Genomic DNA, 12,021 nt, shown 5'->3' with positions numbered 1-12,021 from the left:
AGCATCTCGTCAATCTCCTGGCGCATGTGTTGCTGCACCTCCAGGGAGACCCGATATGCTGAACGCCGGATCGGGGGATGATCCCCAGTGTCCACGTGATGGACAGCCAAGTCAGTCCTTCCGGGCTGGTTGGTAAACAACCCCCGGAAGGGGTGTAGGGTGGCCCACAGCTGGGACCGTTGGTCCTCCAAGAGCTGGTGGCCAACCTCCACATCCTCAAGGGATCCGCCTGCCCTAACCTGGGCTAGCATATCCAAGAGGGTTTCCGCTTCTCCCTCCTCGGGCAGGTTGCACACGGGGAGCGCACATGCCTCCCGCTCATGATGTGCCTTCATCATGTTCACATGGAAGGGCTTCCGCCTTCCACGGGCAGGGTCCAGGGTGACCAGGTACGTCACAGGGTTGAGCTGCTGGTACACGAGGTATGGGCCTTCCCAGGCTGCCTGAAGCTTGTCCTGTGGTACGGGGACCAGTACCCACACCTCTTGACCCACTTGGTAGGTCCTCTCACAAGCGTTCTGGTCGTACCAACGCTTCTGATCGGCCTGGGCTTGAGCCATATTGTCGTGTACCAGTTGCGTCAAGGCCTGCATTTTGTCCCGGAAGCGCATGACATACTCGATAACCGACACTCCAGGGGTGGCCAAATCCCCTTCCCAAGCCTCTTTCACCAGAGCCAGGGGGCCCCGCACACGTCGCCCGTACAGGAGCTCAAACGGTGAGAATCCTGTTGAGGCCTGTGGAACCTCCCGGTAAGCAAATAACAGGTGTGGGAGATACCGCTCCCAGTCACGCCCATGGGAGTCGACCAACATCTTAAGCATCTGCTTTAAGGTGCCATTGAACCGCTCGCACAGGCCATTAGTCTGTGGATGGTACGGGCTGGCCACCAGATGTCGCACCTGGACTTGCTTACAGAGGGCCTCCATCAGCTGGGACATGAATTGGGTCCCCCGGTCAGTGAGCATTTCCTGGGGAAAACCCACTCGGGAGAAAATCTCCAGCAATGCGGTGGCCACCTTGTCAGCCCGAATGGACGACAAGGCCACTGCTTCTGGGTACCGGGTGGCATAGTCCACTACCGTCAGTATGAAGCGTTTCCCGGAGCTGCTGGGGATGGCCAGCGGGCCGACCAGATCCACAGCCACCCTCCTGAAAGGCTCATCGATGATTGGCAGAGATACCAGTGGGGCTTTGGGGCGTGGCCCCGCCTTCCCCACTCTCTGACAGGTTTCACACGAACGGCAGTAGGCAGCCACATCGGCCCCCATTTTTGGCCAGTAGAAATGCTGGTTTAACCTGGCCTTGGTCTTAGCGATCCCTAGGTGTCCGGCCATCGGAATCTCATGGGCGATCCGCAACAACTCCGTCCGGAACGGATAGGGTACCACCAACTGTCGGTCCCTGGGCCACGCCTCCGGTGAACCCTGCTGGACCGTGGCCCGGTACAGCCGTCCTTGGTCCCAGACCACTCGCTCCGGGTCCGAGTCCGAGGGAGGCTGTGCCGCCTGCTCCTTTAGAGCTTTCAGGCTGTCGTCAGCTTCTAACGCTGCCTGAAACTCCTGACTAGATGTGGCCAGAATCGACGAGACTGTCACATCTTCAGTCAGTACCCCGGGACCTGTGTCCTGGCCTCCACCTGACTCGGCTGCCACTTGGTCAGAAGGGGAAGAGCTATCGGACCTCCGGGAGGCCCCTTGGCTTCCAGCACTCCCACTGCGGGTGACAGCGGCCACAGCCGCTGCGACCGTGGGTCGTGCCTGCTCCTCCTCCGTTCCTGACCAAGTCGCCGGTTCAGGCAGACCTACCTGGCTTCCTGACACCCCGGTTGTGGGGGAACCATGCACCGAGATCTTACCTGGGAGCACTTCCGCTCCTGGACCGGCCCCAATCTCACCTGCCTGTTCCCCTCCTGCAGCAACAGAACCCCGCTGTGAAATCTCTGGGGACCCCACATTTGCTGTGGTAGCCCCCACCCCACACACTGGTCCTCCCCCTGCAGCACCCTGCTCTCTGCTTATCCCTGCAGAGGGCAACAGATCCCAGCTCACAGGCTGGTTACTTGTAGAGGCATTGTCACACCTTTCTCTGACCCCCTCCCCTGTCACAGCTGCAGCTGTGTGTGTGTCTATGGTGTCTGTGCAAGCAGAAATATCAGAGTTCACTCCCTCCTCCCTTACATCATTCATAGATAACACATTAACATTGTCAGGAGTCATGTCAGCACTGGCTGAAGGTTCAGCCTTTGGGGCGGGGCCAAACTGGGAGGTTATTTGCCCCAAATCTGTCCCAAGTAGCACGTTTGCAGGGATCCGATCAGTTACCCCCACCTCCCTCACCCCTCGCCCTGCGCCCCAGTCCACATAAATGTCAGCAACAGGCAGCGCCGGGTCAATGCCTCCAATCCCGGAGACAGCGAGGGTTTTTCCAGGGATCAAGTCTTGGGGGGACACCATCTCAGGCCGCACCAGAGTCACCTCCGAGGCGCTGTCTCGCAGTCCTATGGTCACAGACTGGCCGACGGTGACAGGTTGGAAGCTGTCCAGGGACCTACCACCACCCCCACCCACACAATACACCTTGGGCGGCCCTTGGGACGGGGACGGAGCCGGGGCCTTGGGACGCTGAGGGCACATGGCCTTGAAGTGTCCAGGTAGGTTGCACTGGTGGCACCGTCTTGGTTCTGCCACGGGCCTGGAGAGGGGAGTTGAGGGGGACACCCCCTGCAGTCTAGGGGCAGGTGGGGCAGTCGCAGAGTTCATCTTACCCCCTCTCCAGGTGCTGCTGGTGGCTGCTCTCCTGGCTTCAGGAGCCCGATTGTTGGTGTAGTCATCGGCAAGGGCAGCTGTAGCCGTGGACCCCTTTGGCTTCTGGTCTCGGATGAACTGGCGGAGATCCTCAGGGCAGTTCCACAAGAGTTGCTCCGTGATGAACAAGTCCAGGATCTCCGGTCCGGTGGAAAGCTGCAGGCCTTGGGTCCAGTGGTCGGCAGCTCGGGCAAGTGCCCGCCGGTGGTCAGCCCAGGAGTCCTTTGGTCCCTTCTGCAGCGTCCGGAACTTCTTGCGGTAGGACTCCGGGGTGAGGTTGTACTGTTGGATCAGGGCCCGCTTGATGGTGTCGTAGCCCTGATCTGCCTCAGCAGGCAAGTCCCCAAGGATATCCAGGGCCTTACCCCTTAAACGGGGGGTCAGGTATTTGGCCCACTGGTCCTTGTTCAGATGGTGCTGCAAGCAAGTCCGCTCAAAAGCAGTCAAGAAAGAGTCCAAGTCTCCATCCTTCTCCAGCACTGGGAAGTCCTCAACACGGACCTTTGGAAGTTTGGTGTCTTGAAGGTCACGTGTGGCTGATGAGGGCCGGAGCTGAGCTAGCTGCAGCTGGTAGTCACGCTCTGCCTGGCGCTCTTCACGCGCTGCCTGCCGCTCTGCCCTGCGCTCTGCCATGAGTATCTCGTAGGTATCCCGGTCTCCAGCCTGGAGAAGGGCCATAGCCATTTGAAGAAGGCTATCCGAGCCTCCCAGGCTCGGTGGAATGGCACGTGGTGATCTGCGGCCCGCTGCGGAGCCTGGTGCTTCACTGTCCATTGCAGAGCGGAGGGCTGGCATCTGGCTCGTTGAGGAACCTTGGGCGAGCTCCTCCTCATCTTGTCCAGCAGTCCCAGGTTGTGCGATGTCCTCTGCAGAGCTGTTCTCTGGCGTCGGGCTCCTGGAGGGCTCGTGGACAACCTCCTCATCGTCTCTGGCCTGAGCATCGGCCATTCCTTTGGCTTTGCTCCTGGTGCTATCAGCCATTGTTGCAGACTTTGGTCACTGACACAGAACTGACACCTGATGCCTCCACACACCTTACAGTATCTGCACTCTGACACTCTAGTGTTGAGCTAGTCTGAAGACCCCAGCAGCCACAGCTGCTGCAGGCAGTCTTTAGTGTCTGGGAGTATGGGTCTCACACTCACACACACTATTATCTCGATCCCACCGCTTGCCACCAATATGTCACAAACCACCGGGGGGGTCACTCAGAAATCCCCCGCGCTGGCTACCAGTACGTCACAATCGGGGGGTAACAAGTGGGGGTCACCCCTCCTTTATACCTCCCGACCGACAGACAGAGCACGTGACGCGCTCTCTAGCGCCCCTCTTATAGTCAGGCCAATTATGGAATTGCCCGACAATAAGCAAGGAGGCCGCTATACTACTTATGCCGATTATTGAAGGGTCCCCGGTGAGAGTAAGGTATATATTCCCCCGACCTCCGCGGGCGGAATATATAATATCTTCCCGAATCTCACTGGCCTCCCCACAATAATCCTTGGCACAACTCGCTGCCACCAACCGATTTACGGTAACTATTAGCCGAACACACGGACGTGGGATTCGAGATCGAGATAACAGAACAGCTCAAGATTAATTATATACTTTAATCAGCCTAAAGCACACTAGAACTACAATATATACAATAGGGAATCTACAGAATATACATATGTCAGAGTACAGTTACAATCAAAGCATGGGTTACAAACAGGCATACACAGTTCCAGCAGTTACCTTGTTGCGTCTGGCCACAGGGGGGCGCTGTAGACCAGGTTTCCAGGAACTCCCACAGATGTTTCCTACACGTGCCCCCAGCGAGAAGAACCTTGGAAAATGGCCGAAGCAGGGTTATCAACCTGGGCAAATCCAGGTCTCCTCCTACCTTAGTGACCTCACGGGGAAGCACTGCCACTCCCCCTGCATGGATCAGAATTATCCAGAAAAGGGGATTTTGGCCATAACTGTGCCTGGGAGCGTCGTAGACGGACGTCAACGCTCTCATTGTGACAGTTATGAATTTAGCTACAGAACGAGGGGACTCATGACCTGTCTACGAGTTCCCATATGGCTGATATCACGTTTGGTGTGTTTCCCAATGTCCTACTTCCATAAAAAGGGTGTGCCAGCATCGTCCACATGCGGAGACACCATTTCTATGGTTGCCATATTTATCGGAAATATGGCTTGCGAGATATGAACCATTTTTTACTGGAGTCGTTCTGTCTGGCTACTTCCATAGCCTTGCTAATGAGATAGCAGCCCCAGCTACAGGGTGACGGCAGGGAGTCATCCTGGATCCATTGTCCTCACATCATCTCATTTCCATATCACAGGACATGGCCATGGATGTGTAAGTGGAATGTGACACCTTCCAGATGCTGCACATTGAGAATAAGAAGGGAGGGGGGCACTGCCAGGGAGTGATGAGAGCAATTATGACTTCTCGTCATAATTCCTCTTCATATCCCAGGCTTTACCTCACAGGGGGAACCCCACGTCATTTTTTTTTTAAATTATTTATTGGCTAAATACAAGGCTAGGCACCCTTTAGTGCTGCATGAAAGTCACTAAAGGGTGCAGGCTTGGAATATGTAGGGAGGTGGGACATTGTATAGGTCTTTCTCATCTATTATATATCTATCTCTCTATCTATTCATCTATCCATCTTTCCCTCTATCCATTATCTGTCTGTCTATCTATCGATTATCTATCTATTATCCATATTATTTATTGCAGTTACAGCATAAAAAAAATGCAGGGACCAACCTGCGGAAAAACCGCGGCAAAAACGCATGCGTTTTTCCCGCGGTTTTGATGCGTTGTTTTACCGCAGGTGCGGTAATCTTCAACTCCCAGAAGTTTCTCAAGAAATTTTCTTGAGAAAAATCACTTTTCTAGTGCGCACATAGCCTTACCTTGCTGTAAGAGGCCATTGCCATCAGAGGATACCATAGTCATGAATTACTGGGAATAATAATTAGGTAGGTAGGTCAAGTCAACTGAGCATCCACGTGAATGTCAGGACCCATGGTTTCCCAGCAGAAAATGCCTAGAGCATCACACTGTCTACTAGCTTGTCTTCTTCCACTAGTGCGTCCTTGTGCCATGTCTTCCCTCCAGGTAAGGGATGATGAAAAAAGCAGACCATCTCCTTCCTGTGCTCCATTTTTGATGCTCACATACCCATTATAGGTACTTCGGTGGTGAACAGAGGTCAACATCCTGACCGGTTTGTGACACCTTTCTACATAGCTAATGTTACCTTTTTTCAGCAATTTGTTCTACAGTCATTTTCCTGTGGGATTGCACCAGACCGGTTAGCTATGACTCTGTATTCGCAGTAGGTAACCTAATTGCAGGTTCATTGTCTGTCCTTTTTTTATTTTAGGTAATTTCAACTGGAATCTTCAACAAAACCTACTTTCTTTGTCGCTCCATTGGGAGACCCAGACAATTGGGTGTATAGGCTATGCCTCCGGAGGCCGCACAAAGTATTACACCAAAAGTGTAAAGCCCCTCCCCTTCTGCGTATACACCCCCCGTGCTCCCACTGGCTCCTCAGTTTTTTGCTTTGTGCGAAGGAGGCAGACATGCACGCATAGCTCCACAGCTTAGTCAGCAGCAGCTGCTGACTATGTCGGATGGAAGAAAAGAGGGCCCATAACAGGGCCCCCAGCATGCTCCCTTCTCACCCCACTCTTGTCGGCGGTGTTGTTAAGGTTGAGGTATCCATTGCGGGTACGGAGGCTGGAGCCCACATGCTGTTTTCCTTCCCCATCCCCCTTAGGGCTCTGGGTGAAGTGGGATCCTATCGGTCTCCAGGCACATGAGACCGTGCTCCATCCACAGCTCCTGAGGACTCTGCTGGATAGGAGCCGAGTATCGTTCAGGGACATGGCCCTGCTACTTTGAGGTACTCTGTGTCCCCGTGGGGACCGCGCACAGCAACACTCCAGCATTGCTGGGTGTGCTAGTGCACCGGGGACCGCGGCGCTGACTGCGTTTGTGCCATTACACACTGCAGCGTCGCTGAGTGTGTTAGTGTATGGGGACTGCCGCGCTGACCGCCGCTGCCATTGTTATCACTGCGGCGCGGCTGGGACTGTTAGTGCGCCGGGGACTTCCGCGCCGACCGCGCTTATACGGCGGCCGCGCTGATAACTCGAGTCCCCGGCTTTTGCGGCCTAGTCTCTTTTTCTTCCCGCCCCCAGCCCTGCTAGTCAGGTGAAGGGCGGGACGCTGTACAGGACGGCAGCACTGAGGGCTGGAGCATGCTTTGCATACTCCACCCCCCTCACTGTGCACAGTGGGGCACCAGTTCCCGCACTTTCTGGGTCACGCCCACGGCTCCCTCCTCTCCTCAGGACGCCGGCAGCCATTCCTGTCAGCTCCCCTGACGCTGCAGAGGGGAGACAAGCTCTGGGGGACCCAGGCAGGGATGCTGGTGGCCACACAACCGCTTTAAGCGGGCGGTAATCAGCACCTGAGGTGCTGGCCCCACTTGTGCTGAAGTGTAATTATAGATTATATGTTTATAGGCTATACTTTACACTGTATGGTGCACGGTGGATTTCTGGTTATATACCCTATTGTGTTGCTCAGGGGAGACAACAGCATGGCACCCACAAGAGGCAGGGGTGCCAAAACACAGGCTTACTATGCTGCCTGCGCCGCATGTACGACCTCGCTACCGGCAGGTTCCACTGACCCTCATTGTGTGCACTGCTCGGCCCCTGTGGCACTTGCTCAGCCAGAGCCTCTGCTAAGGGGGGCCCAGGGGGAACCACCAGCTAACACTGTCCAGGTGACAGGGACGGAGTTTGCAGTTTTTACTGACAGACTTTCTGAAACTATAGCTAAGATTCTAGAAGCTTTGCAGTTCAGACCGGTATCTCAGACCATGGGCACTGTGGAATCATTGCCCCCTGGTTCCCCTCAGTTGGAACAACAATGTTCCCCCGGGGTGTCTCATAGATCCCAGGGTGAGGTCTCTGACACGGACCGCAGCCCCAGACCGCCTAAGCGAGCTCGCTGGGAAATCCCCTCGACCTCATCACATTGTTCAGGGTCTCAGAAAGGGGACTCTCTGTATGATGAAGCGGAGGTAGCTGATCAGGATTCGGATCCTGAGGCCGCTCTCAACCTTGATACTCCTGATGGTGACGCCATAGTGAATGATCTTATCGCGTCCATACATCAAATGTTGGATATTTCTCCCTCGGCTCCTCCAGTGGAGGAGTCAGCCTCTCAGCAGGAGAAATTCCGTTTCAGGTTCCCCAAGCGTACAACGAGTATGTTTCTGGATCACTCCGACTTCAGAGAGACAGTCCAGAAACACCGAGTTTGTCCAGATAAGCGTTTTTTCCAAGCGCCTTAAAGATACACGTTGTCCCTTCCCCCCGGACGTGGTCAAGGGCGGGACTCAGTGTCCCAAGGTGGATCCTCCAATCTCCAGACTGGCGGCTAGATCCATAGTTGCTGTTGAAGATGGGGCTTCACTCAAGGATGCCACTGACAGACAGATGGAGCTCTGGTTGAAATCCATCTATCAAGCTATCGGCGCGTCTTTTGCTCCAGCATTCGCAGCCGTATGGGCACTCGAAGCTATTGCAGCGGGTCAAGCGCAAATTGACGCACTCACACGTACGTCTGCGCCGCAAGTGGCGTCCATAACTTCTCAAACGTCGGCATTGCGTCCTACGCTATTAATGCTGTCCTGGACTCTGCGAGCCTACGGCGGTTGCAGCCGACAATTCGGTGGCAATACGCAGAGCCTTGTGGCTACGGGAATGGAAGGCAGATTCGGCTTCCAAAAAGTGCTTAACCGGTTTGCCATTTTCTGGCGACCGTTTGTTTGGTGAGAGGCTGGATGAAATCATCAAACAATCCATGGGAAAGGAAACATCCTTACCCCAGGCCAAACCAAAATTACCCCAACAGAGGAGGGGACAGTCGAGGTTTCGGTCCTTTCGGGGTGCGGGCAGGTCCCAATTCTCCTCGTACAAAAGGCCTCAGAAGGATCAGAGGAACTCCGATCCATGGCGGTCTAAGTCAGAGACATTCTGTCTCACGGTTACAGGATAGAGTTCGGCTCTCCTCCTCCGACTCGATTTTTCAGAACATCTCCGCCTCCCGAGCGAGCCGATGCTCTTCTGCAGGCGCTGGGCACTCTGAAGACAGAAGGAGTGGTGGTCCCTGTTCCTCTTCAGCAACAGGGTCACGGTTTTTACTCCAACCTGTTTGTGGTTCCAAAGAAGGACGGGTCTTTCCGTCCTGTCCTGGACCTAAAACTGCTCAACAAACACGTAAAGACCAGGCGGTTCCGGATGGAATCCCTCCGCTCCGTCATCGCCTCAATGTCCCAAGGAGATTTCCTTGCATTGATCGATATCAAAGATGCTTATCTCCACGTACCGATTGCTCCAGAGCATCAGCGCTTCCTGCGCTTCGCCATAGGAGACGAACACCTGCAGTTCGTGGCACTGCCGTTCGGCCTGGCGACAGCCCCACGGGTTTTCACCAAGGCCATGGCTGCAGTAGTTGCGGTCCTCCACTCTCAGGGTCACTCGGTGATCCCTTACTTAGACGATCTGCTGGTCAAGGCTCCCTCTCAAGAGGCATGCCAGCACAGCCTCACCGCGACTCTGGAGACTCTCCAGAGTTTCGGGTGGATCATCAATTTTCCAAAGTCAAATCTGACACCGGCCCAATCGCTGGCATATCTTGGCATGGAGTTTCATACCCTCTCAGCGATAGTGAAGCTTCCGCTGAACAAGCAGCGCTCACTGCAGACGGGGGTGCAATCTCTCCTTCAAGGTCAATCACACCCCTTGAGGCGCCTCATGCACTTCCTGGGGAAGATGGTGGCAGCAATGGAGGCAGTCCCGTTCGCGCAGTTTCACCTGCGTCCTCTTCAATGGGACATCCTACGCAAATGGGACAGGAAGCCGACGTCCCTCGACAGGAACGTCTCCCTCTCTCAGGCAACCAAAGCTTCCCTTCGGTGGTGGCTTCATCCCACTTCATTATCGAAGGGGAAATCCTTCCTACCCCCATCCTGGGCGGTGGTCACGACGGACGCGAGTCTGTCAGGGTGGGGAGCAGTTTTTTCTCCACCACAGGGCTCAGGGTACGTGGACTTGGCAAGAGTTCTCACTTCAGATCAATGTTCTGGAGATCAGGGCAGTGTATCTAGCCCTAAAAGCGTTCCAGCAGTGGCTGGAAGGCAAGCAGATCCGAATTCAGTCGGACAACTCCACAGCGGTGGCTTACATCAACCACCAATGAGGAACACGCAGTCGGCAAGCCTTCCAGGAGGTCCGGCGGATTTTGATGTGGGTGGAAGCCACGGCCTCCACCATCTCCGCAGTTCACATCCCGGGCGTGGAAAACTGGGAAGCAGATTTTCTCAGTCGCCAGGGCATGGACGCAGGGGAATGGTCCCTTTACCCGGACGTGTTTCAGGAGATCTGTTGCCGCTGGGGGATGCCGGACGTCGACCTAATGGCGTCCCGGCACAACAACAAGGTCACGGCATTCATGGCACGTTCTCACGATCACAGAGCTCTGGCGGCAGAAGCCTTAGTTCAGGATTGGTCGCAGTTTCAACTCCCTTATGTGTTTCCTCCGCTGGCACTGTTGCCCAGAGTGTTACGCAAGATCAGGACCGACTGCCGCCGCGCCATCCTCGTCGCTCCAGACTGGCCGAGGAGGTCGTGGTACCCGGATCGGTGGCATCTCACGGTCGGCCAACCGTGGGCACTACCAGACCGACCAGACTTGCTGTCTCAAGGGCCGTTTTTCCATCTGAATTCTGCGGCCCTCAACCTGACTGTGTGGCCATTGAGTCCTGGATCTTAGCGTCTTCAGGATTATCTCAAGAGGTCATTGCCACTATGAGACAGGCTAGGAAACCAACGTCCGCCAAGATCTACCACAGGACGTGGAAAATATTCCTGTCATGGTGCTCTGATCAGGGTCTTTCTCCCTGGCCATTTGCCTTGCCCACTTTTCTGTCCTTTCTTCAGTCCGGATTGGAAAAGGGTTTGTCGCTTGGCTCCCTTAAGGGACAAGTCTCTGCGCTCTCTGTGTTTTTTTTTCAGAAGCGCTTGGCCAGACTTCCACAGGTACACACGTTCCTGCAGGGGGTTTGTCACATCGTCCCTCCTTACAAACGTCCGTTGGAACCCTGGGATCTGAACAGGGTGCTGATGGTTCTTCAGAAACCACCGTTCGAGCCAATAAGGGATATTTCTCTCGCACGCCTTTCGCAGAAAGTGGTTTTCCTAGTAGCAGTCACTTCACTTCGGAGAGTGTCTGAGCTAGCAGCATTGTCATGCAAAGCCCCTTTCCTGGTGTTTCACCAGGACAAGGTGGTTCTGCGCCCGGTTCCGGAATTTTTACCTAAGGTGGTATCCCCTTTTCATCTCAATCAGGATATCTCCTTACCCTCTTTTTGCCCTCATCCAATTCACCAATGTGAAAAGGATTTGCACTTGTTAGATCTGGTGAGAGCACTCAGACTCTACATTTCTCGTACGGCGCCCCGGCGCCGCTCGGATGCACTCGTTGTCCTTGTCGCTGGCCAGCGTAAAGGGTCACAGGCTTCCAAATCAACCCTGGCTCGGTGGATCAAGGAACCAATTCTCGAAGCTTACCGTTCTGCTGGGCTTCCGGTTCCCTCAGGGCTGAAGGCCCATTCTACCAGAGCCATGGGTGCGTCCTGGGCTTTGATGCACCAGGCTACAGCTCAACAGGTGTGTCAGGCGGCTACCTGGTCGAGCCTGCACACTTTCACGAAACACTATCAGGTGCATACCTATGCTTTGGCGGATGCCAGCCTAGGTAGGCGAGTCCTTCAGGCGGCGGTTGCCCACCTGTAGGACGGAGCCGTTACGGCTCTATTATGAGGTATTATTTACCCACCCAGGGACTGCTTTTGGACGTCCCAATTGTCTGGGTCTCCCAATGGAGCGACAAAGAAGAAGGGAATTTTGTTTACTTACCGTAAATTCCTTTTCTTCTAGCTCCAATTGGGAGACCCAGCACCCGCCCCTGTTTTTTTGTGTACACATGTTGTTCATGTTGAATGGTTTCAGTTCTCCGATATTCCTTCGGATTGAATTTACTTTAAACCAGTTTATAATTTTTTTCCTCCTTCTTGCTTTTGCACCAAAACTGAGGAGCCCGTGGGAGCACGGGGGGTGTATAC

The 12,021-nt window shown here is 54.7% G+C and overlaps 1 protein-coding gene across 1 annotated transcript in view; it reads left to right on the top strand.

Annotated features, from left to right (window-relative positions):
* The window catches only part of ACOT9 (acyl-CoA thioesterase 9), a 112,961-nt gene that overhangs the window by 82,736 nt on the left and 18,204 nt on the right, over nt 1–12,021 (top strand).

The sequence above is a fragment of the Anomaloglossus baeobatrachus genome, chromosome 2 (genome assembly GCF_048569485.1).
Source record: "Anomaloglossus baeobatrachus isolate aAnoBae1 chromosome 2, aAnoBae1.hap1, whole genome shotgun sequence".
Lineage (NCBI taxonomy): Eukaryota > Metazoa > Chordata > Amphibia > Anura > Aromobatidae > Anomaloglossus > Anomaloglossus baeobatrachus.
This window is presented reverse-complemented; position numbering and strand designations above follow the sequence as displayed.